At 41.6% G+C, this 24,808-nt stretch overlaps 1 protein-coding gene and 1 non-coding gene across 2 annotated transcripts in view; one reads left to right on the plus strand and one right to left on the minus strand.

Moving 5' to 3' along the window:
• The window catches only part of KCNB2 (potassium voltage-gated channel subfamily B member 2), a 374,472-nt gene that overhangs the window by 205,406 nt on the left and 144,258 nt on the right, over positions 1-24,808 (plus strand). The window lies entirely within an intron of this gene.
• On the minus strand, positions 13,415-13,517 carry LOC131396684 (U6 spliceosomal RNA). Its single transcript, XR_009216615.1, has one exon. It is a non-coding gene; the product is annotated as a U6 spliceosomal RNA (small nuclear RNA).

Genomic DNA, 24,808 nt, shown 5'->3' on the forward strand with positions numbered 1-24,808 from the left:
ATCATGTCGCTGGTGTGTGTCCTTGATATGATGTGATGAGGACGGCATTTTTTCTCTGTGGCCCTCCCCAAAACCCATAGCCCCAGTCTAATCATGAGAAAAACATTAGGCAAACCCCAATTAAAGGATGTTCTACAAAGTACCTGCCAGTACTCTCTCGAGGTCATCAAAAGCAAGGAAAGTCTGGACTGGCCCGGTGGTGTAGTGGTTAAGTTTGTGCACTTCGCTTCGGCGGCCCGGAGTTCACCGGTTCGGATCCCAGGCGCGGACCAATGCACTGCTTGTCAAGCCATGCTGTGGCAGGTGTCCCACATATAAAGTAGAGGAAGATGGGCATGGATGTTAGCCTAGGGCCAATCTTCCTCAGCAAAAAGGAGGAGGATTGGCAATGGATGTTAGCTCAGGGCTAATCTTCCTCACCAGAAAAACAAAAAAGCAAGGAAAGTCTGAGAAACTGTCACAGCCAGGAGGAGACTAAGAAGTCATGATGTGAGATCCTGGATGGCATCCTGGAACCAAAGCCATTAGGTAAAAACTAAGGAAATCTGAATAAACTATAGGCTTTAATTAATAATAATAAACCAACATTGCTTCATTTATTGTAACAAATGTACTGTACTAATATAAGATGTTAATAATAAGGGAAATTGAGTTTAGGATATATGGGAATTCTATACTGTCGTGGCAATTTTTCGGTTAATCTAAACTGTTGTAAAAAGTAAATTTATTTTTTAAAAGTTACATTAAAAGGCAAAAAAATTGAGCAGACACTTCACCAAAGAGCATATATGAATGGCAAATAAGCACATGAAAAGATGCCCTACACCTTTGTTCATTAGAGAAAATAGACATTAAAACCACAATTAGCTACCACTACACGCCTACTGGAATTGCTGAAATAAAAAATTCTGAGAATACCAAGTGCTGGTGAAGATGGGGAGGAACTAGAACTCTTATACATTGCTGGCAGGAATGCAAAATGGTTTAACCACCCTGGAAGACAATTTCTCAGTTTCCTTCAATGAGTGAGTGGGTAAACAAACTGTGGTACATCCATATAGTATTTAAAAAATCTATAAAAAGTAATGAATTATAAAAAGACAATAAGTGTTCACAAAGATGTGGAGAAATTGGAACCCTTGCATACTGTTGTTGGAAATGCAAAATGGTGCAGTTTCTAAGGAAAACAGTAAGGAGGTTCCTTAAAAAATTAGAAATAGAACTATCATATGATCCAGCAATCCCACTTCTAGGTATTTACCCAAAAGAATTGAAATCAGGATCTCAAAGAGATATTAGCACCTCTGTGTTCATTGAAGCACTATTTACAATAGCCAAGATGTGGAAACACCTAAATGTCCATCAATGGAAGAAAAAATAAAGAAACTGTGGTATATTCATATAATGGAATACTATTCAGCCTTTAAAAAGAAGAAATTCCACAGTATGCAACAACATGGATGAATCTTAAGGACTTTATGCTAAATGACATGTCAATCACAGAAAGACAAATACTACATCATTCCACTTATATGAGGTATCTAAATTAGTCAAATTCATAGATGAGAGTGGAATGGTGGTTGCCAAGGGCGAGGGGAAGTGGGAATATGAGGAATTACTAATCAAGGAACATAAAGTTTCAGTTAAGCAAGATGAATAAGCTCTAGAGATCTGCGTATACAATATTGTACCCATAGTCAACAATAATATATTGTACACTTAAAAATTTAAGCAGGTAGATATCCTGTTGTGTTCCTTCCACAATAAAATAAAATGAAATAATAAAATAGTAATCAACCATTGACACACACGACAACTTGAATGAATCTCAAAGGTGTGGTGCTGAGTGGAAGAAGCCAGTATCAAAAGGTTATATACTGTGTGGTTCTATTTATACGACATTACACAAAAGACAAAGCTGTAGTGATGGAGATCGGATCAATTTTGCCAGGGCCTAGGGACGAGGGGATGGTGTGACTACAAAGTGGTAGGATTGGGGGATGATGACGCTGCTCTGTATCCTGATTGTGGGGGTCATTACGGGAATATACACATGTGTTAAAACTCATAGAACTGGTCAACAAAACAAAACTCGTTTTACTGTTCTTAATTTAAAATAAGTAAAAAGAGAGACACTCTAGAGAACCAGCTCATCTCTTTAAAAAACAAGAAAAAATGAGCTTTTATAGAGAATGGCTGACCTGACCACAGGAAAGCCTGAGCTTCCCTTCCTAACGGAACAGAAGGCAGACTCATCTGTGGCTCCGATGCGAGGATGTCCTCCTTCCAGAAGAGGCTGAGGCTACTCAATGATTGTAAATTACGTCATGGCTGATTATTTGTTTTATGGATGAGTTGGTGAAATTTCTAAAAGAAATTTTCTCAACAGTCAAATATAAACTAAAAAGTGTGTCACCTTATTCTAGCTTGGTTTTCACAAGATCATTATGCAGTTAATAAATCAGAGTCTCTAAAAATATAGCAACTTATTTCTCAAAGGAGTTTGATCCAGGCGTTTTAATACTTTCGTGAAAGTTTTAGCTACATTGAGCTTCTGTGAAAAATACCCCCTGCACTGAATTTTGAATGAGGCCTTACCAGCATATGGATGTGTAATAACTTACCTCAATTCAGTGTTGGTGTTGAAAATGTGTGACTGCCTGTGGATTCAGGTACAGGTATTATACAAAATAAAATGAAGAGAGGAATGGATGCATGACTATCGCAAGTATTCTCTGGGAAAATAACGTTATAGGATAAGGTAAAGCAAGCTTATCCATAGTATTTGCATTATTTGACCTGCCGCAGTATCTAGACTAAATACAGACTTCCTGGTCTGGACAGCAATTAAAATTTAAAATATCCATTTTGGGATTTTTCTTTTAGTAAACTGTGATTATCTCAGGAGTTTTTGTATCCTTGGGATGCATGATAGTCACAGGGTCTCAATGAAGTAAAAAGAGGAACGGTAGCCCCAGGTTGGCCAGGCCAGGATCCCTTGGGAAAGGGCACCCTGGCCCTAGGAATGGAAAGAAAGAAACTGGAGTCAGGATGGCATTTCCATCTCCTCCTGTGAGATTATAGGCACAGGGAGGACAGGAGACTCTCCTGGGAGAAAATATTTGCAAGTCATCAAATCTGGCAAAGGACTCGTATCCGGAAATATATGGAGAATTTTGAAAACTCAACAGTAAGTAAACATATTCAATGAAAAGTTAGGTGGAATGGAGAAGTCGGGTCCCTTGGGCCTGCCATAGTATCTGCAGTTAAGAAATGTTGGTTGGGTCAATGATTAAACCCTCTTTCAAGCACTTTATAACCCAGAGTGGGATCATGGCTCATACATCAAGTGGAACAGCTGCAAGGGGGCCCCGGCTTGGGCAGAAAGCCTGTCTTCAGAAGGCTGTAGTCACTGATTAGTTACCAGTGAGATGCCCAGAGAGTCTCTGCTGCTAATATCTGAAGCAAGATCTGTACCATCCAGGGCCTGAAGAAGTTGTCATGCCCAGGAGGCAGCATGCTACAGTGAAGCTGGCAAGCTTTTAGAGGCCGGGTTGGCCTGGGCTAGACTCCAAGTCCTGCCCATTAGTAGCTTCCTACTTTGGCAAAGTTGACACTTCTGAACCTCAGCTTCTGTATCCTAAATGGAGATGATACTACCTATGGCACAGAGTTAATGTGAAAAATAAAAGTTATGATATATGTAAGACCTAGCGCATATTAGTCAGACATTAACGGTAGCTGTGATCTTTTATAAGGCAATAACCCTGACTGCAGAGCAGTGAGATAACCTTTGAACCTGCACCCTACAGACTTCTACCGAAGAAGTGCTGAAGACACCACAGGATGGAAGGGTAACTGATTTCTGCAGAGAACAGCCAGTGGAGGAAATGGGTCAGGAGAGGTTCAGATTACTGAAAATACACCTCTCTCCCAAAGGTTCCTGGGCTAGAATGCATCTGGGAGACCCTGCGCCTCTGATGATGGACAGTGTACTTGGTGTATTAGTTTCCTAGGGCTGTTGTAACAAAGTATGAACCACAAATTGTGAGACCTAAAAGAACAGAAATTTATTTTTTCACAATTCTGGAAGCTCGAAGTCCAAAATCAAGATGTCAGCAGGGCTATGCTCCCTCTGGAACCTGTAGAAGAATCCTTCCTTGCCTCTTCCTGCCTTCTGATGGTTTACCAGTGATCTTCGGCTTTCCTTGGCCTATAGAAGCATCACTGCAACTCTCTGTCTTCACATGGCATTCTCTCTGTGTGTCTTCACAGCATTTGCCCTCGGTGTGGGTCTCTGTGTCCAAATTCCCTCTTTTTATAGGGATACCAGTCATATAGGATTATGGCCTATCCTAATAGCCTCATTTCAACTTGATTAGCTCTGTAAAGACCCTATTTCCAATAAGGTAGCATTCTGAGGTAGTGAGATTAGGATTTCCACATATCTTTCTTTAGGGGACACAATTCAACCCATAACACCTGGTTAGTAAGAGTTAGCGGTCTTAGTTGTCATTTTGTACCCAGTGTGCTTACAAGTAGGAGATTGCTGCTTGTTTTGTAAAGCAAATGTTCTAGCTTCCTTGAGCCGAGAGAAAGGTTCCATTCCTGAGAGTTCAATGACAAGGAAAAATGTTCCTCCACCATGCGCAGCTCTTTACTAACCACAGCATCTCTGTGTCTGCGGTGTAAGGGTGGGAGGAGGAGTATGAAATGGGCAGCATCTTCATCCTGCAGAGGCCAGCTAAGGATGCATGTCCTTGATTCCTGCCCAGCTGGGGAAAGCTGCCTCCTGTAGCCTTCAACAGCTGTACATGTGATGCCACCTTCTGTCTAGAACTGCCAGAAGATTCTGGATCTTCTCACAATGGGCTCAGCTCAGAAGTGGCCGTATAAGGCTTGTGTGCCAGGAAAAGGCCCATTGTGGGCTGGAGGCTCTGCAGTGAGGGGTACGCTCTGAAGCCCCTGGGAAGGAGGTAGCAGCCTTCTAGGAAGCAAGTGTCCTGTGACACTGCACAGGCCAGTGAGTTGGTGGGGTCGATGGCTCCCCCTCACTTCCTGCCCTTGCTGCTTTCTCCCTTTCTGTAGCCCTATGCTCCCATTCCATCCCTCCACCCCATCCCCAGTTATCCTCCACCCTGAGTCTTATCTGTGTGATATCTTACACCAGTATCCTACATGCATATAATCCAGAGTTTTTATATCAAGAGCTGGTACAAGGACAATCATATGAGCAATGTTTGAGAGCTGTGGCTCTTGACCTTGGCTGCATATTTGGATCACCTGGGGAGTTTTTACAATTTCAATGCCTAGGTCTTCCCTAGATGAGTTGTAGCAGAATGTTTGGGGATGGGATCCGAGCATTAGTATTTTTTAGAGCTTCCTAAGTGATTCCAGTGTTGGCCAAAGTTAGAAACCACTGATTTAATGAGAAACAGAGTAGAGAAAAGGAGCTAAGTTACTTATCTAGCTATAGCATCTGGCCCTTCCTATAGCTAAGTCAGAAAGTTACGGCAGTAGATCAGGTAAGAGAGGATAAGGGCAGTTAGGGATGGAGAAGTGAGGCAGCTTCAAGCCATCGCGAAAGATGAAGTCAACAGAGCTGGGGAGTAAAAGAGGGGAGAGTCTAGGTAAGGGCCAGGTTTCAGGTTCTATTAAGTCAGCGTAAGGAAGGCAGGAGGAGGAAAAATATGATTTTGGTTTTGGACATGTTGAGTGTCACATCCTTCTGGAGCTATCCAGGTGGCAGTGTCAGATGCTCAGGAGAGAGGTGGGCCAGAGATATTTGGGCATCATTGGTATAAAATGATACCTAAAGCCTTGGGACTCAGTGAGATTGTCTTGAGAGAACAGGTGGAGGGGAAGAACAGAGCTCCAGCAAGCATCCTGTGCTTACAGATAAGGCAGAGGAAAAGGGGCCAGCGAAGCCCACTGAGGAGTTACAAGGATAGAAGGAGAACCAGGAGAGGGTCACGAAAGACAAAGGAGTAGACAGTTTCAGGAGGAGAACTAACCAGCAGGTCTGATGATGATGCTAGATCAAGTATCGCATTTATGGAATTTGGCAATATGGAGGCCAATGGTGACTTAGATGAGACCATTTTAGCAGAGTGGTGGTGGCAGGAGCCCGACCACCATGAGGTTGAAGAGGAAAATAAGGAAATAGAGACAGCAAGTGTAGATGACTCTTCTGAAAAATTGGCTGTGAATGGAAAGAGAGATACTTGGTGGTGGCTGGAGGAGAATGCAGAATTCAGGGAAGGAACTGTGTGTGTGTGCGCGCCTGTGTGTGTGTGTTTATAAGCTACAGGGAAGGAGTTGGTACCAAGGAAGAGACTGAAACTCGAAGAGAGAGATGCATAATTGATACATAAAGGATCCTGAGTGGGAGAGAGGGATGGGTATCTAGAGATGGTGGAGCTCTGAGCTGGAGGAATACCTTTGTTTTGTTGATTTTTTGTGTGTGTGAGCCTAGAGAAACAAGGAAGATTTCTCTAAGGAAGGGTATGGTATAAAACCATTTTCATTTGAACTTTTTCTTGGTGCGGTGGAGGCTGATGCTAAAGTTTGGCACTGAGAGCAGAAGAGAAATGTGACTTTCAGGAGCAGAAGGACCCAAGGAATGAGTGAGAGCTGAATCCCAAGAAGTGCTGAGTTTCAAAGTCAAAGAAATCAAGAGTGGTCTTCAAGTTCAAACGTTACAAGTGGGGCCGAGACCACTCTACTGAGCCAAGGTCAGGTGCCCTGTGGGATGTGCATGGTATGGAGGGAAAAGCAAAAATACAGGAAGGAGAGTCCTGGGAGGTGAGGCTTTCTTAGCCATCACCTGGGTCAGTCATAAAGTTGCAAGACTGCCCAGCCCAGAGCTGCTCTTTCTCTCTGCTCTCTGCTCTCTGCTCTGTCTGTTGAGCCAAAGGGAGGAGGAGATTGGTAAGGAGACTAGAGAACGGTGAAGCTTTGGAATGGCCACTGAGGAGAATAGAAAGGGAAGCTGACGAAGGACAAAGAAGAGAGTGGTCCGGTTGAAATTGGAGACTCGAATTTTGTAGCAGCATCAGCCCTCGTGGCTTAGTTGCTGCCTGCATTTGTGCCTGGCAGCCCAGGTATAGGAGCAAACAAAGAGCATGTGAGATTGATCCTGCAGGGCGGGTGCGGCAGAAGTCCGGGGCCCAGACAATCGAGGAGGCTGGGGAAAGAATGAGCCAAATAGGTGCAAAAGAAATGTTTATAAACAGAGATATAAATATAGCTATACAATTATATAGCTAATGAATGACTCACAATTATGAAATTAACCCAAGCCTGTTTTCAGATGGCACTTTTCTACTTTGTAAGAGTAAAATCTCCTGGTTCTTTCATTCAAGAAGATCATCTTACTCCATGTTCATTCCACAGACCTTTCACTTTCCATTTCCCTCTCGAAAGGAGAATGTTTTACTGTCTCCTCTCATTGTTGCAGGTTATCAGGTAGACAGAGGGCCAGCTGAGAGTACAGGGGTGCTTTTGCAGTGAGTGCATAATATTTAAATAGTGATTGAATTGGCAGTCACTGAAAACTCAGGGCCCACAGTTCTGTGTTTTTTGAAGAAAGAACATTGGTTATTTCCCATGGGCATTCCATTAATGCAGGAGAAAGCAGAACTCCACAAACTAACCTGGTTTGACATTTACTTAAAATATGCCAAGTGCTATTTATCTGGATCACCTTATTATATATCCTAGCTCTGCCAGATAATTAAAGGCAGCTGGAGAGTAAGGATAAAATTGTGCCAATATTTTACAAGAAGAACTTTTAGGGCTCTCTCTCCTTTGTTTAATGAATTTAGTCTGAACTAATGAAAGTGTTAGGTTGGGACTGGGAGGCTGGGCGGTGGAGGATAGAATGGGAGCAGAGGGGAAAGTTGCTTTCTCTCTGGTTTTAAAAGAGAGCCTTGTTTGTTCTGGTAAACAAAAGAGTTGGTGGGATAGAGGGAAGGATATAAATCTTTTCAGTTTTAATAGAAAAATTTTCATTCTTGGCTCATTTATTCTACTTTATGACATTATATTACGTTATAAAATATGGAAATGAAACTCACCCTGAGGAATAAAGAATGCCACCTCCCTATATTTTTATTGGAAATTAGGCATAAAATAACCTAATGAGAATTTATGGGAAGAAACCTGGATAACCTAGGAAGAATCCTGCAAAGGAGCATGCCCCCTGTAGACACTCAAATATTAATAGATGGTCGTGAGAATTGAAATTTGGTTCTCTGCTCCAACTCTACTGCCTTCTTTCTCCTAAAATTATGCAATCAGTGTGCAAGGCTTTGAACAGAACATATATTTCTGTCTGTGTGTGGAATGAGTTGACCAATCTACAACATGGCTGATCTGGAATGCTGTGATCCAAACCATTTATTAAAAGTGATCAAATCACCGTTCCTGTTTTTGGAAGAGGTCAAGGTGGGGGTGGGGCGGGTGATGGGCATGAGGTTTTGCCCCAGTTCTTATTGACACCATCATAGCCAGGTGGCAGTTGTGTTCATGGGAGGATTCACCAGGAGCCTTTTCAGGATAAACTGTTATTCAGAGGCCAGGGGTGATGACTGGATACCTGAGTGAGACCAGATCAGAGTCAAGGTCCAGGGGGCAAAGCCATCAGAATTGAGATAAGGTAACCAATATCATAGGCAGAAACAGAAATCCAGCATGGCTCGGGGGAGCATCTGGAATTTGGACAGCCTCTGCCTAAAACAGATGAATCAATGGTCCACATAGTCAACTTGGATGCATGTCTTATCCCTTCTCTGGGGGCTTTATAAGATCCCTTTTACAAAGATGGAGGCAAGCTGGTATAAAGAGAAGCCTGGATGTCATAGATAGTCTACAGGTTTAGAGCCAGACCAACCTAGGTTCAATCTCAGGGTGAACACTTACTACTTTCATGGACTCAGGCAAGTGAACTGACCTCTCTCAGCCTCCATTCTCCTCACTAGGAAGTGGAGATAATAATACCTCCTGTCAGGTTGTTGTGAAGATTAAATGACGTAATGTATGAAAGCATCTAGCACACAAGAGATTCTGAATAAATATTTCTCTCTTCCCCTTTCATGAGTTAACATTCAAACAACCTAGGTGATGTAGGTCTGTACCAAAATCCTCATTTTTCGAATAGGGCAAGTAAGGCATTCCTTTGCCCAAGATCTCAGGATGTGGTTCTCAAATTTGGTCCCTGGTCCAGCAGCAACAGCAGCATCACCTGGGAACTCGAGCCCCCTCCCAGACCTGCTGAATCAGAAACTCGTAATCAGAAATCCAGCAGCCTGTGTTTTACCAAGCCCTCCAGCTGATTCTGATGCATGCTGAAGTTTGAAAACTATTATATTAGGATAAATCAGGTCAGTAACTCACAGTTTACAGCAGGTATAGAGCTCACAGGCCTCAGGTAAACAGTCTATGCTGAATATCATCTCATATTTACCTCCCCAGATTCACCTGGTTTTGGCAATACTTTGAGCTGTGCAGTGTTGGTCTCAAGTGGAGTCCACATGGTGATGGTACCAGAGTCCTGAACTTGGGGAGATCAGTAACTTCCAAAATTCTTTGTACCGTTAGACCATATGTTTGATCACTTATCTTCATTAGGTTTGGGAAACAAATACAGAACTCATCACCTCCCTGTTGCATGAAGCCAATTCTTTTTTTTTTTTTTCATAAAAAGGAAGAGAATTTATTTTTTTCCAGCTTTATTCAGATATAATTGACATATAACATTGTATAAGTTTAAGGTGTACAACATAATGATTTGATATATGCACATACTGCAAAATAATTACCACAAAAAGTTTGGTTAACATCTATCACCTCACATAGCTACAAATTATTTTTCCCTTGTGATGAAAACTTTTTTGGGGGGTGGGGGGGGAGATTAACCCTGAGCTAACATCTGATGCCGATCCTCCTCTTTTTGCTGAGGAAGACTGGCCCTGGGCTAACATCTGTGCCCATCTTCCTCTACTTTATATGGGACACCGCCATAGCATGGCTTGACAAGCAGTGCGTTGGCCCACGCCCAGGATCCGAACCTGCAGACCCTGGGCCACCGAAGCGGAGTATGCGAACTTAACCGCTATGCCACCGGGCTGGCCCCGAAAACTTTTAGTATCTACTCTCTTAGCAACTTTCAAATATGCAATACAGTGTTGTTAACATAGTAATAACATAGTCATCATGTTGTACAACAGGAAGACAATTCGTAGTGGGCACTGTTACCCACTCGTCCCTTCCTCCCAACTGTATTTGGTGACTGAATATCAAATTGGCAACTGCGTAACTTGGAATGCTTTCAACTATTGCAAAGCCTCAGACGCTCAAAAATAGTCATGACTATCAACAACAGCAGCCCAGAGAATAAGCTTCCAAGTGGCCTTGGTAGCTCAGCCTGGGGATCATGAGGAGCAAGATCAATCTATGGTTTCTGACTTCTGCAGTCCAGCGTGGAGGTGGACCGGGAAGGATGCGGCCAGCCGTCTACGCTGCACCCAATCATGCAGCCCTTGTGTTCGGTGCTTCCTCACTGTGGACTTTGAAAAGACTCCCCAGCAGGTGTCTGTCATGCTTTGAATTGACTGCACACCTGCTTCCTCTCCCTCACTGCCTACTTACGTGGAAGAGACAAACAAAATACAGCCTTGAGCTTGTTGAAACACATGCATTCACAAATGAGCCCCTTTCAACAATGCCCAAGGAGATTTGGAAAACAAAACCAGCTCTTACTCTCCTACATACAGTGGCCACTAAAGGAAAAGCATTGTTCTGTCAAGGTCCAATACTCGCTAGAGTGATTGCTGGAACCTTCAGGGAAGAGAGATTGTGTTTATAATGAGAGGAAAATGGATTAGTCAAAACTCTAGCCTTCAGCTGTCAGCACTAGAATACAATGTGTCAATTGGACTATGACATGGCTTTGACATGAATACCATCTTGCTTGCTTTAGTCAATCCTATTTGGAGCAACCTGATTTAAGCAATGATTTTCTCTGCAGCAGATGAATGCATACCAACCAAATCCATTAGCTATGAAAGTTGTGGCATTGATTTTAGAATAAAATGCTGTTGCAAAAGAAGGAAATCATATTCTAATATCTCTACTGCTGACAGCCCATATAAGCCTCAGGAGAGATCTACTTGCAAAAGTATATCCCCTTCATAAAGCACAAATAACTTATCTGTCTTAATCAGCAGCCTACTAGAGTCTATAAGATCACCAGCAGTTATATTTAAATTAAACATCTAAAACAAAAAATTGTTTGAACTGCCATTACTTCTTGAGTTTATAGATATTCATATTGCTGTAGGTTCCTTATGGAGTACATTGTACTACCAGTGGATCATTCTGAGTAAGGCCGTGCCCCTCCCCTAAACAAACCTATGCAACCATGTCACCAGAGTTGCATCAGGAACCTACTTCAGGTTACTGCCTGCTTCACAGCGCTTGAGACTTTCTGACACAGAACGTGGTCAGGAGAGGGGTCCTGTGGTTTTGAGGCCATAAAAGCTTTATCTGTTGCTTTCAAATTTTGCATTCCCATGAATGCTGTGACTGTACCTATTCCAGTACAGTCATATCAGCAAGCTCAGAGTGATCTGCTGACATGTTTGGACAAATTGTCTTAGTATTCACTCAAAGCCAAAATTGAGAAGAAAATAGCTTTTAGTGGAATTCCACTTAGAATCCATCTTTTGAGAGTCCCCTCTTCCATTTAGCATCTCCATTCTTCCCCAGGTACCAGTGTCTGCACACCACTCTGGCCTTACTCCACTTCGTAAGGACTGTTTCTCTCAGCTTCCTCGTATGTAAAATAAGAATATACATTATTCATGTTTATACATATTCATAAGGTTATTAGAGAATTAAATGAAATAAAGGTATGTTGGAGATTGAGCCTATAGAAAGTGCTCAATAGAGGCCTGCTGGGTGGTGTAGTGGTTAAGTGCGGGCTCCGCTGCAGCGGCCCAGGGTTCGGATCCCAGGCACGCACTGACGCACCACTTGTCAAGCCATGCGGTGGCGACGTCCCGTATAAAGTGGAGGAAGAGGGGCACAGATGTTAGCCCAGGGCCAGTCTTCCTCAGCAAAAAGAGGAGGATTGGCAGATGTTAGCTCAGGGCTGATCTTCCTCACAAAAAAAGGAAGTGCTCAATAGATGTTAACCATTATTATTACTCTGCTCGTGCTTACCTGCTCCAGGAGGCCTAAGGATGGATTATTTGACATTTATGTTTCTCCATTTGATCACTGAAAAGTTGACTTTGTTTCCTAGTAGCTAAGGAAAAAACAAAACAGAGCAAAAAGCAAATAATAATATTAATAAATATGTGGTTTTTTGTGTGTAAATATACATACATACAGTGGGTGAATTTTTTATTTTAGTGGCAAAAGAAAGCTTATAAATTTATATACAGAAACTCCTTTCTTTGAATTATGTTCAGTATGAAGTAATGTTTGGGGTCCCTGTATAAAGATTGTTTGGTATCAGCAAATGATATCTTCAATTGGGGCTTTGCAAAGTCAAAAAAAAAAAAGTTACTTTTAGACAAGCTGTTCTTGGGTCAATCTCACCCTAAAGCTGAGGGTCTGATATCAGGTAGTAACTCAAAAAGGATTTTTCTCTAGAGATTTTCTCACTGATGATGTGCGTTAGCATGGGATTAGAACCTGACGCATCTAGAGCATCTCAGAAAGACAGCCCAGCAGTACCCACTGTATTAACATGCAGATTCCTGGACCAACGGAGACCTAAGAAACTTCAACATACTCCCTACCTCAAGGCAGTTCTGATTTTGATATAACACTGAAGTATCAGAACCACTGATTTATTGCCATCTCTAGCAACCTGTTGACAAATCCAATGCCTTACATGAGCGTTAGGCAGATTTTTTTTTCCTTTTTTTTTTTTTTTTTTGGTGAGAAAGTTTCGCCCTGAGCTAACATCTGTTGCCAATCTTCCTCTTTTTTGGCTTGAGGAAGATTAGCCCTGAGCTAACGTCCATGTCAGTCTTCCTCTATTTTGTATGTGGGTTGCTGCCACAGCACGGCCAACGAGTGGTGTAGGTCCACGCTTGGGATCTAAACCCACAAACCCAGGCTACTGAAGCAGAGCATGCTGAACTTAACCACTACACAATGGGGCTGGCCCCTTTTTTTTCACTTTTAATTTTCATTTATTTGATTATTAGTGATATGGAACTGTTTTATTGAGGTATAATTGACATACAACATTCTGTTGGTTTCAGGTGTACAATATAATGATTGGATATTTGTGTATTTTGCAAAATGATGACCATAATAAGTCTAGTTAACATCCGTCACCATCCATAGGTACAGATTTTTTTTTCTTGTGATGAGAACTTTTAAGATCTACTCTCTTAAAAATATGAAACACTTCACGAATTTGCATGTCATCCTCACTCAAGTGCCACGCTAATCTTCTCTGTATCCAACTTTAGTATTTGTGCTGCCCAAGTGAGCACTGGGCAGATTCTGAGTACTCTAGATCCGTGACTGAATTCTTATGGCAGAGTCTGCCATATGGGGGGTCAGAGTGGTTAATGAAATGGAGAGTCATGTGCTGGACATGAAACCCAGTGAAAGAGGCTCCATTTAGTTGTAATTACTTAAAAACCAAACTTCTGTTTCTCAGAAACAGTTTAGCATGAATATGGGAAATTGGGTGTCTGCAGGTAATGCCAATAGTTGCCAACGATAAAAACAGAATCCTATCAACACTTACCCAAGTATATGGTCCAATCATTGAAGTTCTGTACTGCCTGGCACAATTTAGATGCTCGATAAGTTTATGTTAAATCATTAAATACCAAGAAGAATGTATTGTAGGCTTAATCAATAAGTACTGTGGTAAAGGCCTATATACACATTGTTGGAAAACAGAAACAGAAGGCTTCCCAGAGGAGGTGAGATTTGAGTGACTCCTGAAGAAGAAGCAAGGCTTTGCGAGGAGGAGCAGCATTGCAGGGAGAGGAAACAATGTGTACAAAGATAGGGACAAAGGAGACACCTTGTCTTGTTTAGGAATTCCAAGTAGTTCTACATGGCAGGCATACCGCAGTCCCACAGCCCCACAGAGAAGTGCCGCAGAGACCGGGACCAAGGAGTGAGAAACAATGAGATCCTGCAAGATGGATTCAGAGGTCGAGGTGGAAAGGAAGACTGAGCTAGATGCCGAAGTCCTCCATGAAAGAGGTGCAGCCCTGAGAGTTGGTAGAGCACAGGGATGAGACAAGAGGAAGGCAAGGATAGAATGAATGTCACTTCTGGGTGATGGAGAATCAGCCTCTGATCCAGGATGATGTGGGAGAATGTGCTACCTTTACTCAAGATTTGGCAAGGAAAGAAGTGCCTTTAGGGGAAAAAGTCAGTTTTCACTAAAGGCAAGGAAGGTGGAGACAACATTTCAGGAAGAGGTTGAAGATGCAGAGTAATTGTGTTCTGAAGGTCAGGATAGGAATAGCCAAGAGGGAGGACCGTATGGGTAGTCAGAGCTGGAAGGAGAAAAACTGTACGGGACTCATGGTTCAACCAGGCAGTGTGGTGTCCAGGAAGGACAGCAATGAGGAGGAGGTGGTTCTGTCCACTTGACCTCCAATTCTAAGTAGAGATTCTATCCTGCTCCGCAAATTTTCTGTTGGACTGTTGATGATGTAGGCAGCGCACCTGTAGATTCAGGGTAAGGCCATTTATTTTGGCCGTTGTAAATGGTCTTAAATTCCATTTGCCTCTCTTAGTTGAGAAAATATGCAATGGTAGTCACAGAATAATACTACCCAATTCGTGTTTGCTTTTTATGCACCATATATTAGGAAAATATGTTCTCAAATTTATTGAGGAGAAAATGAACCCTAACAGGCTAATTTGTTTTTGTGCTTTCCTACTGGACAGAAGAATAGACCAAAGTTAGTGTCTATTCTGGAGGAAATATATCTATGCAATTCACTAGAATAAATTCCCTGACAAGGAATCACAGGGGGACTCCCCTCAGCACAGAGTCTGAACTAAATATGACAAATATCCTAAAGGGGAGGACATTTTACACTTTAATACAATTCAACAAACATTTTTAAGTTTATAAAGTTAATGGCTCCCAATTAGGAAATAGCCCAAGAATCTATGAAATAGGAGAGACTCACGTAACTCTGTATAATTGAGAGGAAGTGTGTGTCCATTTATCAGCAAACATTGTTTCTGGATCCCAGCTGCCTAAGCCACAGTGTAGGAAATGATGCTCCCTGACAGCGGAGCCCAGCCCCTGCCGTCAGGATGGACTCTCACCCAGGATGGTTTGTTGACAGTTTTGTTCCATTCATTGAGTAGATAATGGCTGGGAAAACTACATGAACTTATGAAGCCTTCAAATGGAATTATCTGATTTCCATTTGTGTATTGTGCTGATAAATATGCCATTAGTTTCACCACTGCCTTCCTCCCTGGCTGACTTTATTAAACCAGATATAATGGCAGGTTCTCTGCTGATTCAGCCAATCCCCTTTATGCTCACTTATAGTTAAAGAGGATATTTCCCCAAAATCAGTGTGAGGATAGTCTTATCCAAATCTCTGCGCCTGGGAGGCATCTTGTTCAGCTTTAACCTCCATCTTCCTCAAAAATATCGCAGTTCCAATTGTGTGTATTGTTAGCAATTTTGAGGGTCAGAATAAGTTTAATGGAAAATAGTCCCTTTGGAGACAATCTAGGACCTCTATCTGTAGGGTTGAGATACGCACAGATAAGCTATTATATAATCAATAATACTAATTAGTTTATTTAAAGCACATGTGTGACTAATGCTACACTTGATCCTAGTGGTTCTGAAACTTGAGAGTGCATGGAAAACACCTTGGAGGGCTTGTTAACACAGATTGCTGGGCCCCACCCCCAGAGTTTCTAATTCTTTAAGTCTAGGGTGGGCCCCAGAATTTTAAATTCTAACATGTTCCAAGGTGGTGTTGATAGCTGTTGGTTTGGAACCCACACTGTAAGAACCATGTTAAAGTTTCCGTTTATGGTGATAAGTTAAGTGAACCAGATGTTTTCCTCTTTCATTCTTAAAGCTACTTCTTGATGTGATCTAAGGACCATACACATCGGAATCACTTAGGATGCTTGTGAACAATGAGTGGGACCCATCCCAGACCTCTGAATCAGAGGCCCAGTGTGATGAACAAGCTTCCTAGGAGATACTGACGAACTGTCCCACAACAGTGATTCTTAGCCTTGGCTCCGTATTGGAATCACTCAGAGAGCTTTAAAAAACAGATTCCTGGTTTCCAACTGCAGAAATTGTAATTTAGTTGATTTGAGTGCAACCTGGACGTTGAAATGTTTCAAGGCTTCCAAGAAATTCTAATGTACAGCCAAAGTTAAGAACCACTGCCCTAGAAGGATAGTCAATGGATAAACTCTTCCCAAGTTGCCATTTCTTAAACTGTGTTCCTCAAGAGAATTTGTGATCCGCCAGATGTTTATGAGTATCATTTTTTTAAAAATAACCCAGGAAATACTGGGTTAAAAAAATTTTTTAAATACTTAGGTTGTTTTACACCAAGATACCTCAGAGCCCATAATGTGCTACTTTGCATCACAGCCCTTCCATGTGACGTTCCCAAACTATTTCACCAAGGAACACTTTTTTGAAGAGCACTGGATTAAATGGGTTCGGGTTTTAGAGAACTCCTAAAACTGTGTGTGTGTGTGTGTGTTTGTGCGTGAATGTATTAACACATCCACTTATGTGTTTTCTGGAGAGAAGTCTCGTAACATTCACCAGGTTTTTCAGCCAATTCAGAACATGATCCATAGATGGCTAAAAAATCCTCACCTAGAGTGTCAGATCCACTCTAGGGTGCTAAGAAGACCTACAAGAAGCAAATAAAGGAAACAGAATTGTTCCTCCCTGATCTGAGACATGGTATATCCACCCTGTATCTTTGCACTGATACTTGCTAGTTCCATTCTTTTGGTTCTTTTAAACATCTTTACTATAATATAATTCACATACTATAAAATTCACTCATTTAAAGTATATGATTTAATGGTTTATTGTAATTACAGAGTTGTGCACCAATCACCACAATCTAAGTTCATCACCCCCAAGAGAAATCCAATGCTCATTAAGGAGTTAATCCTTCTTCTCTCCCTCCCCAGCCGTAGGCAACCATTGGTCTACTTTCTGTCTCTATTTCATATAAATGGAATCATACAATATGTTGTCCTTTGTGACTAGTTCCTTTCATTTAGCATAACGTTTTCAAAGTTCATCCATGTTGTAGCAGGTATCAGTATTTCATTCCTTTTTATTATCAAATAAATTTCCATTGTATGGATATACCACATTATATTTATCCGTTCATCTGTTGATGGGTATTTGGATTGTTCCCACTTTTGGGCTATTATGAATAATGCTGCTATGAACATTCATGTACCAGTTCTTGTGTGGACATGTGTTTTCATTACTCTGAGTGGAATTGCTGGATCGTATGGTAACCCCGTGTTTAACAATTTGAGGAACTGCCACGCTGTTTTCCAAAGTAACTGTACCATTTTACGTTTCTACCAGCAATGAATGAGGGTTTCAATTTCTTCACAGTCTCACCAACACTTATTATTACTTACCGTTTTTGATTTTAGCCATCCTAGTGTGTGTGAAGTGGTATCTCATGTGGTTTTGATTTGAGTTTCCCTAATGGTTAATGATGTTGAGTATTATTTCATGTGCTTATTGACCATTTATATGTCTTCTTTGGAGAAATGTCTATTCAAATCCTTTGCCCAATTTTTAATTGGGTTATTTAACATTTTAGTATTGAGTTATAAGAGTTCTTTATATATTCTGGATACAAGTCCCTTATCAGATATAGGATTTGGAAATATTTCTTCCCGTTCTGTGTGTTGTCTTTTTACTGTCTTGTTATAGTTTTTTTGTATTTTTTTTTTTGTGCTGTATTATTTGCAGCACAAAAGCTTTTACTTTTAATGTTGTTCAGTGTATCTATTTTTTTCTTTTGTGGCTTGTGCTTTTTGGCCTCATGTCTAAGGAACTATTGCCTAATTCAAGGTCACAAAGGTTTATGCCTGTTTTCTTCTAAGAATTTTATACTTTGAGCTCTTACATTTAGGTCCATGGTCCATTCTGAGTTAATTTTTGTGTATGGTATAAGGAAGGAGGACCCAACTTCATTGTTTTGCATGTGCATGTCCAGTTGTCCCGGCATCATTTGTTGAAAAGACTTTTCCCATTGAATTGTCTTGGCCTCCTCATTCTTCTAAAAATTAAGTGACATAAAAAGATAACATGGTAAGATTTTCATAGATTAAAGGTTCACTGAAAACCAGATAAGGTGAATATGTGTGTTGAATATTGTTAGTGTCCTGAAGCAATTTAAGAGCCTAATTCGGCATCCATTTTATGTCGATTAGGTACTTTCTGTGTACTGGGTTCTGAGATAGAAAGGTGAATTAACCATAATTTCTATCCAATCTCTCAGTTCACCTGGAAAGACAGACAGGTAAGCAAACAAATATAGCAATATGGTAAATGCTTTGGTAGAGATACGTACAAAGCAAAATATGGAAACATAGAAGCCCAGTTGCTTACAGGAAATTTGAGCTCAGCCTTGAAGGTGGGAAGGGCACTCCTGGGGGAAGGAAAAGGGCAGTGGAGAGGAGGGAAATGATCTGCAAGGAGTTCCGTTGGACTGGAGGCTTGGAGTCTGTGTGGAGGGTGGAGAGTAGTTAGAGATGAGATGGAAAAGCAATCAGATTGTGAAGAGCTCTGCATGCCCTCTTGTGGAGTTTGGGCCACGTTCTGTGGGCAAGAGGGAGTCATTACAGGACCTTAGGCAGAGGTGGTTTAGTGAATTTCTGGGAGGTTGCCCAGCCTTCTTTGGGAATCTGTCTTTGGCCAGAGGTGGTCCCAGGTCTGGCATCACTGGCCAAGAATCATAGACCTTTCATTCTCTCCAAACCATGCCTCACGTGCTTACATTCTCCTTATATAGGAAATTTTCCACTATAGGGGTCCAATCACAGCTCAAGCTCCTTTCTTTATACTAAAGCACTGGCCCCAATAAAAATGAAAACCTAAATAAGATAAAACAGTAATTTCTCCAGACGTTAACAGTGTCTCATCAGAAGCCAACCAGCTCTCATCAGCTTGAGAGTCAATCCCCTTAGGAGAAAGGGAATAGCCCTTGAAGCTATAGGAGCACCATAGCTGCAGAAACCCTATAGCTTACTCTCATGGCTACAACAACTCAAAAATATACCCTGATCAGCAGACCTGGGATAGCCCAGAAAACAGTAAAAAGTATTTTTCTTATGCTAGTGGAGCCAGGACACATACACCTACCTCTAACTCTCTACCCCTTATGCCCTCTATGTCTCCAAAGACCTTAATGGTATTTGATGATTCCTGTTATTAAGACATAGCTTCTGTGTGTGCGCGTGCGCGTGTGTCTGTTTGTGTGTGTGTGTGTTTTAGCTGAAAAGGCCTCTTAAGGGAACAAGCCATAATGCCCAACCTGAGCTCCAAGGAGGAAAGTTTAAACACTGTTATTTGTAGAACAGAGCAAGAAAATGTTCCTAAATACTGCAAGAGATAAATAAAGTCTTCAAACTTAGTGGGAAGGAAGGTAGCATAGCAGTTGAGTATTGAGCAGAGTCATACTACTGAATTTAAACCCTGTATCTGTCACTTACCAGCTATGTGGTCTTGGACAATTTACTTCTTAAAGCTTTAGCTTTTTGATCTGTAAAATAAGGATAATAATAACACATACCTCATAAAGCCATTGTGGGGATTAAATGGGATAATCCATGTAAAGGGCTTTGCTAGCCGGCACAGATTAAGTGCTCAATAAATGATGTCTATTATTATTGCTAGGGTCAGAGAGATTTCTTGTTTCACTTCAGAAATCAATGTAGATGCAGTACACTGAAAAAAATGTGTGTAAGAGCTTCTGAACTGAGTCCTTGGCCAAACCACACAGCTATACACATTTGTTTTAAGCAACATGCATTAACTTCTGAGGAAATTGTACTGTTCTTATATCTATCCAAATCATATTTTTAAAACATTCCATTGTGATAGGAACTCAGCTACATTTGTTTATGATGGTTTGTGTCTTGTTGAAGAAAACGGCTTCCAGCTATTGACTGAGAGATGTGACCAGAACTAGCTTTAGCAGAAGTCCGTGGCTTCTCCAGAAAAGTCATCTGAGGTTGCAGTTACTACACAGGAGATGGACATAAGCCGTATAATTAAGGAGAGGATACATTACCAAAAAGTTATGTTGATGAAAAGGGGGAAGATGATATGTAATTAACCTTTCCACAGTTAACATGAGTGGTTACCTAAGGCTCTTTTCACAGAATTGCTCATTTGAAAAGCATCCAGTTTTGCTGCGGCTGTTCTTAAATATTTAACTTACCTGCCTGCCGATAAAGTGATTTGCTCTCTTTATTTTTTTTGTTGAGCTATAGGGTTCTGCTTTTACCACATCAACATTCAAAATTGTATTTTATTAAATGAATTGATTTTTAAAGGAGCTGATTTTTCTCTGGATTCTCTAAATATAAACTAATCTCTGATAAATACTAATTATGGGAAAGTCAGCCTAATGTTTCTGTGTTATTGGAAGATGAGCTTGAGATGAGGATTTTAGGTTCTCCAACAGCCACGTCTCAGTGAGTGGGTGATAGGACAAGCCAGACAGGGACAGAGCAGGGACAGAGACCAGGGAGACCTGGGGACGACGCAAGTACAAGCAGAGGGAGGTTGGAAGATTTGGTCTGAGAGAAGTCTAGCCGTGGCCGGAAGTCAGGTGTTCCAGGAGCCAGGCAGAGCAGAACATTCAATATAATGTTGCAAAGAGAAAGCCCAAAGCCCTGATGTCGAAGAGGTAAGCATGTTTATTCAGTCATTATGGTCTTCAGAAAGGTCCAGGAGCAGAAAGTGAAGCAGATGAGAAGTTGGGATCAGGAAGAGCCCATGGCAGGCCACGGAGTCCTACCCAGAGGACCAGAGTGTGGGGCCAGGACTTCAGGCCCTGAAGGACTCAGACAAAAGTCAAGACCACAGTTCCTGAGGAACCAGGCAGACATTTAGTCAGGAAGTCAGAGGAGGAACTCGAGGACGTGGGATAGAGAGAGAAGGCGAGAGACAGGCGCTGGGGTTCAAGGGCAGAGCAGACTAAGTTGCAAGGCTGATGCTCTTAGGCCACTAAGGCACTGGCTGGACCAGGATCAGCATTAGCCCAAGTCTAGGGCAGGTCATGCCCATAGGTAGGAGTTAAGTCAGGGTTTCTCAGTCTCAGCACTATGGACATTTTGGACCAGATAATTCTTTGTCGTGGGGCCTGTCCTGTGCATTGTAGGATGTTTAGCAGCATCCTTGACCTCCAGCCATTAGCATCCAGTCATGACCATCAAACATGTCGCCAATGCTAAGTGCCTCCTGGAGGGTGAAATTTCCCCTGGTTGAGAACCGCTAGGTTAAGTGGACAAGGCTACCACGTTTGAGGGATGTCGAGATGAAACGTCAAGTAGACGATTAGGCATTCAGAGCTTCTGCTTTGTTGTTGTTGTTTCCATTATCGTTTATTAAGTTTGTCTTCTTCACCTGCCATCTGGACTTCCTAGAAGAACTTCCTTTTTGTTCTTGAGCACCAGATCCTTTCTACTCCTATTGGACGTTGTTCTGGACTCTTCTGTAGTGTGCTGGTAGGAAATAAATACGGTATTCAGTGTTTGCCCTAAAAACACTTACATACTTACGTAATGTACAAGGTTCTAGTTACTAATAGACTGATCTGTCCATTTGGCATAAACACCTGGGGGAGGGATGTTCTGTTCCTTGCTGAGACTGCCCACACAGAGGTATGTGTGGCAGAGAACTCTGTCCTTGCTTAGGTGGGTCTGTAATACTGATTTCCAGTCAGTTCCTGTCTCTGAGATATCAGCTAAGGCATTCCCAAAAGCCTACAGGTCCAAAAATATCCCTCTTGCTAGCTGGTTATTAATGCTTGAGATAGCCAAGGATCCGGTGGCAATGGTGACAAGTCTAGCTCATCCTGCCCATTAGGGGAATTTTGCGTAACTTTCCTCTTTAGTCAGTTATCTCAATTGGCCATAATCAATAAATGGAAAAACCATGCAAAAGTTATAATCTGAAAAGGGAACTCAAAAAGGTATTAACTATTTTGGCATCTTTCCTGGCCTAGGCATGTTCTAGGTGACCCTTATTAACATCTATCAAGTGAATTCTTTGATAGATAAGAGCAGATCACTCAGCCACTGCCCTGTTGAGCTGAGCATCATGAAAATGTGCCCAGCCTGCTCTGCATTGCTCAGGTCTGCCAACTACTCCTATATCTTCACCGATGTAGTGAAAATAGGCTAAATTTTTGTTAGAGTGGAAGAAAGTATAATCTAACCCAGTGTTGCCAACTGTAATTAATAGCTTGTCAAAGATCTTCATGAAATCCCAGAGAAAGCCCTGCCAAGGCTATTTGGGCCTCCTGAGGAGAACATGATCTAAATTTTACCCTTTGATTATTCATTCATTTTCTTATTAGCATATATTACATTAGATTGGCTCTAGAATTTCTCTGTAGAAGAGGTATATTTTACTTAGATTAATTATTTTTGATGTGACATGACTTTCAGAGTGCTGAGGGAAATTGAGAACAAGGGCCTAAAACCTACCCAAGCCATTCTTAGCAATGTTAAATCGTATTACTAGCGTATTGTCCCGGATATTAAGTAAAAAATTTTCAACCCATTAAGTATTTTGAGCTGGTCAGTTTTCACTTTTGTTTTCCCAGAGTTTATCCACCTTTGCATTTAATTTTGTACCTAAGAACTTTTAGACCTAGACTATGGAACTATCTGCTAAAATATATTTTTTATGCTAAATATTTATATAAAGCATAAACGATATCACTCATTCATTCTGAGGTCTGAGCTGTGGTTGATACTGAGATATAATAATCAGTGAGAAATTCAAGAATCTGAAGTGGTAGTCTTGTAAAGCTTCTGAAATTCTTAAAGGGATTATCATGCACGTCAAATTGTTAGTTATACTAAATAGTAGCAATAATAAAAAATATTATCAAGGGCTTATTATATGCTACTGTACCAAGGACTTTTACATGCATTTCTCATTAATCTTTTATAACCCTATGAGATGGTTACTGCTATTGTTACCGCACCAGGTCCGTTTTTGCCCTTTGCCCAGAAAGCTAATCACCAAGACGACGAGATTGCAGAGAGAGAGGGTTTAATCACAAGGCAGCCAAGTGAGGAAAACAAGAGAACAAGTCTCAGATCCGCTTCACCGAAAATAGGGACTCAGGGGTATTTATGGAGAAGGGGGCAAGGTGGTCTGAAATGGTTGGAGGTGAGAAGAGATGAGGTAATTGATGATCTGTGCAAGCGTAGTCAGGCTTCATGTCTCTTCGTAGGACACATGTTCACAGAATGGCGGCATTAGCATGCTCTGAGGGTGGAGTTCCAACCACTTGCCGTCAAAACGGCCCAGTTGGTGGGTTGGTGGTCTCAATGCGGCCCAAAGTGGACAAGGGGTTCAGGTCCTGAAAAAAATAGCTCAAACACCCATTACCATGGTAACCCAGGCTCCAGGGAGATGTCATCTATAGGAACCTAGTGGGAGTCAGATGGTATATTGCCCAAACAGCACAGTTAACAATGAGTAAGTTTATCATGCAGATTTAAGTCCTTGCCTTCCATTCTGATAAGTTTCTAGGTAAGGTCATTCCCCCCTTCTTCCTGGTGCAGGGAAGAAGATACCTTTACAAATGGAGATTTTCTTTACAAACGTAAATGTCTCTCATAAAGGGTAACTAGAACTAAGAATGGGTTTAGCATGACCACCCGGGTACCCGGAGATGTCTGTGGTAATTGCCTTTTCTGGGGGCAGGCCTCCCATCCCAAACTCCTTTGGTCAGTTAGTGGGGGTGGGAGTCAAAATGTCATTCAGGCAGAGAGATATTTTGAGTTGGCAAATACCAATCCCCCATAGTTGTGAGCTGCTTAATCATCAATGGTTGTTTGCCGGTTTCACTATTATCCCCATTTTATAGATGAGGAAACTGAGACATAGAAAGTAACTTGCCTGAGGTCATTCAGGGGCTTTGTGGGTTATCAAGCCAGCATTTTGGCCCAGACAGTCTGCCTAGAGTCTGCACTCCCCATGATTATACTAGTCTGTCCATTTTTCTTACCCTGTATAAACCAAAGGAGACTATTTCTGCAGTCTTACTTTCCACTCTTTTTTCACATTTTTCTCACCTTCTGTCATTATAGTTAAATATATATATAAATAATATTGATCACAACATGTAAACGAGAGAGTTTACATGACCTAGTTTAAATTTGTAGTTCCCCGAGTTAGATTTGGCAGTGTGTTCAGGGCAACAACAAGCTACAAATATAATAATGTGTGAGTTATTAATACTAGTAATGTCTAGTATCCATTCATTCCAGTGCCTCCTGTGTAGAGAACTGTTGAAATTCTTCATCACTGTGGCTCAGGGAATCCACGCTCTCCCGGGCTCTAGAGGCAGAGAGGTTTGCCCTGGAAAGAGAAAGGGGAGTAGCCCATTATCGATTGGCTGAAGCATGAAGCAGCTGAGGTCTCCATGCGGGAGCCGTGTCAAGGGACCAGAAAAGTCGCATCCCTAGTGCTGACACCAAGGTAGGGAATTCTTGACACAGATCTCACCTCACT

This window comes from Diceros bicornis, chromosome 33 (genome assembly GCF_020826845.1).
Source record: "Diceros bicornis minor isolate mBicDic1 chromosome 33, mDicBic1.mat.cur, whole genome shotgun sequence".
NCBI lineage: Eukaryota > Metazoa > Chordata > Mammalia > Perissodactyla > Rhinocerotidae > Diceros > Diceros bicornis.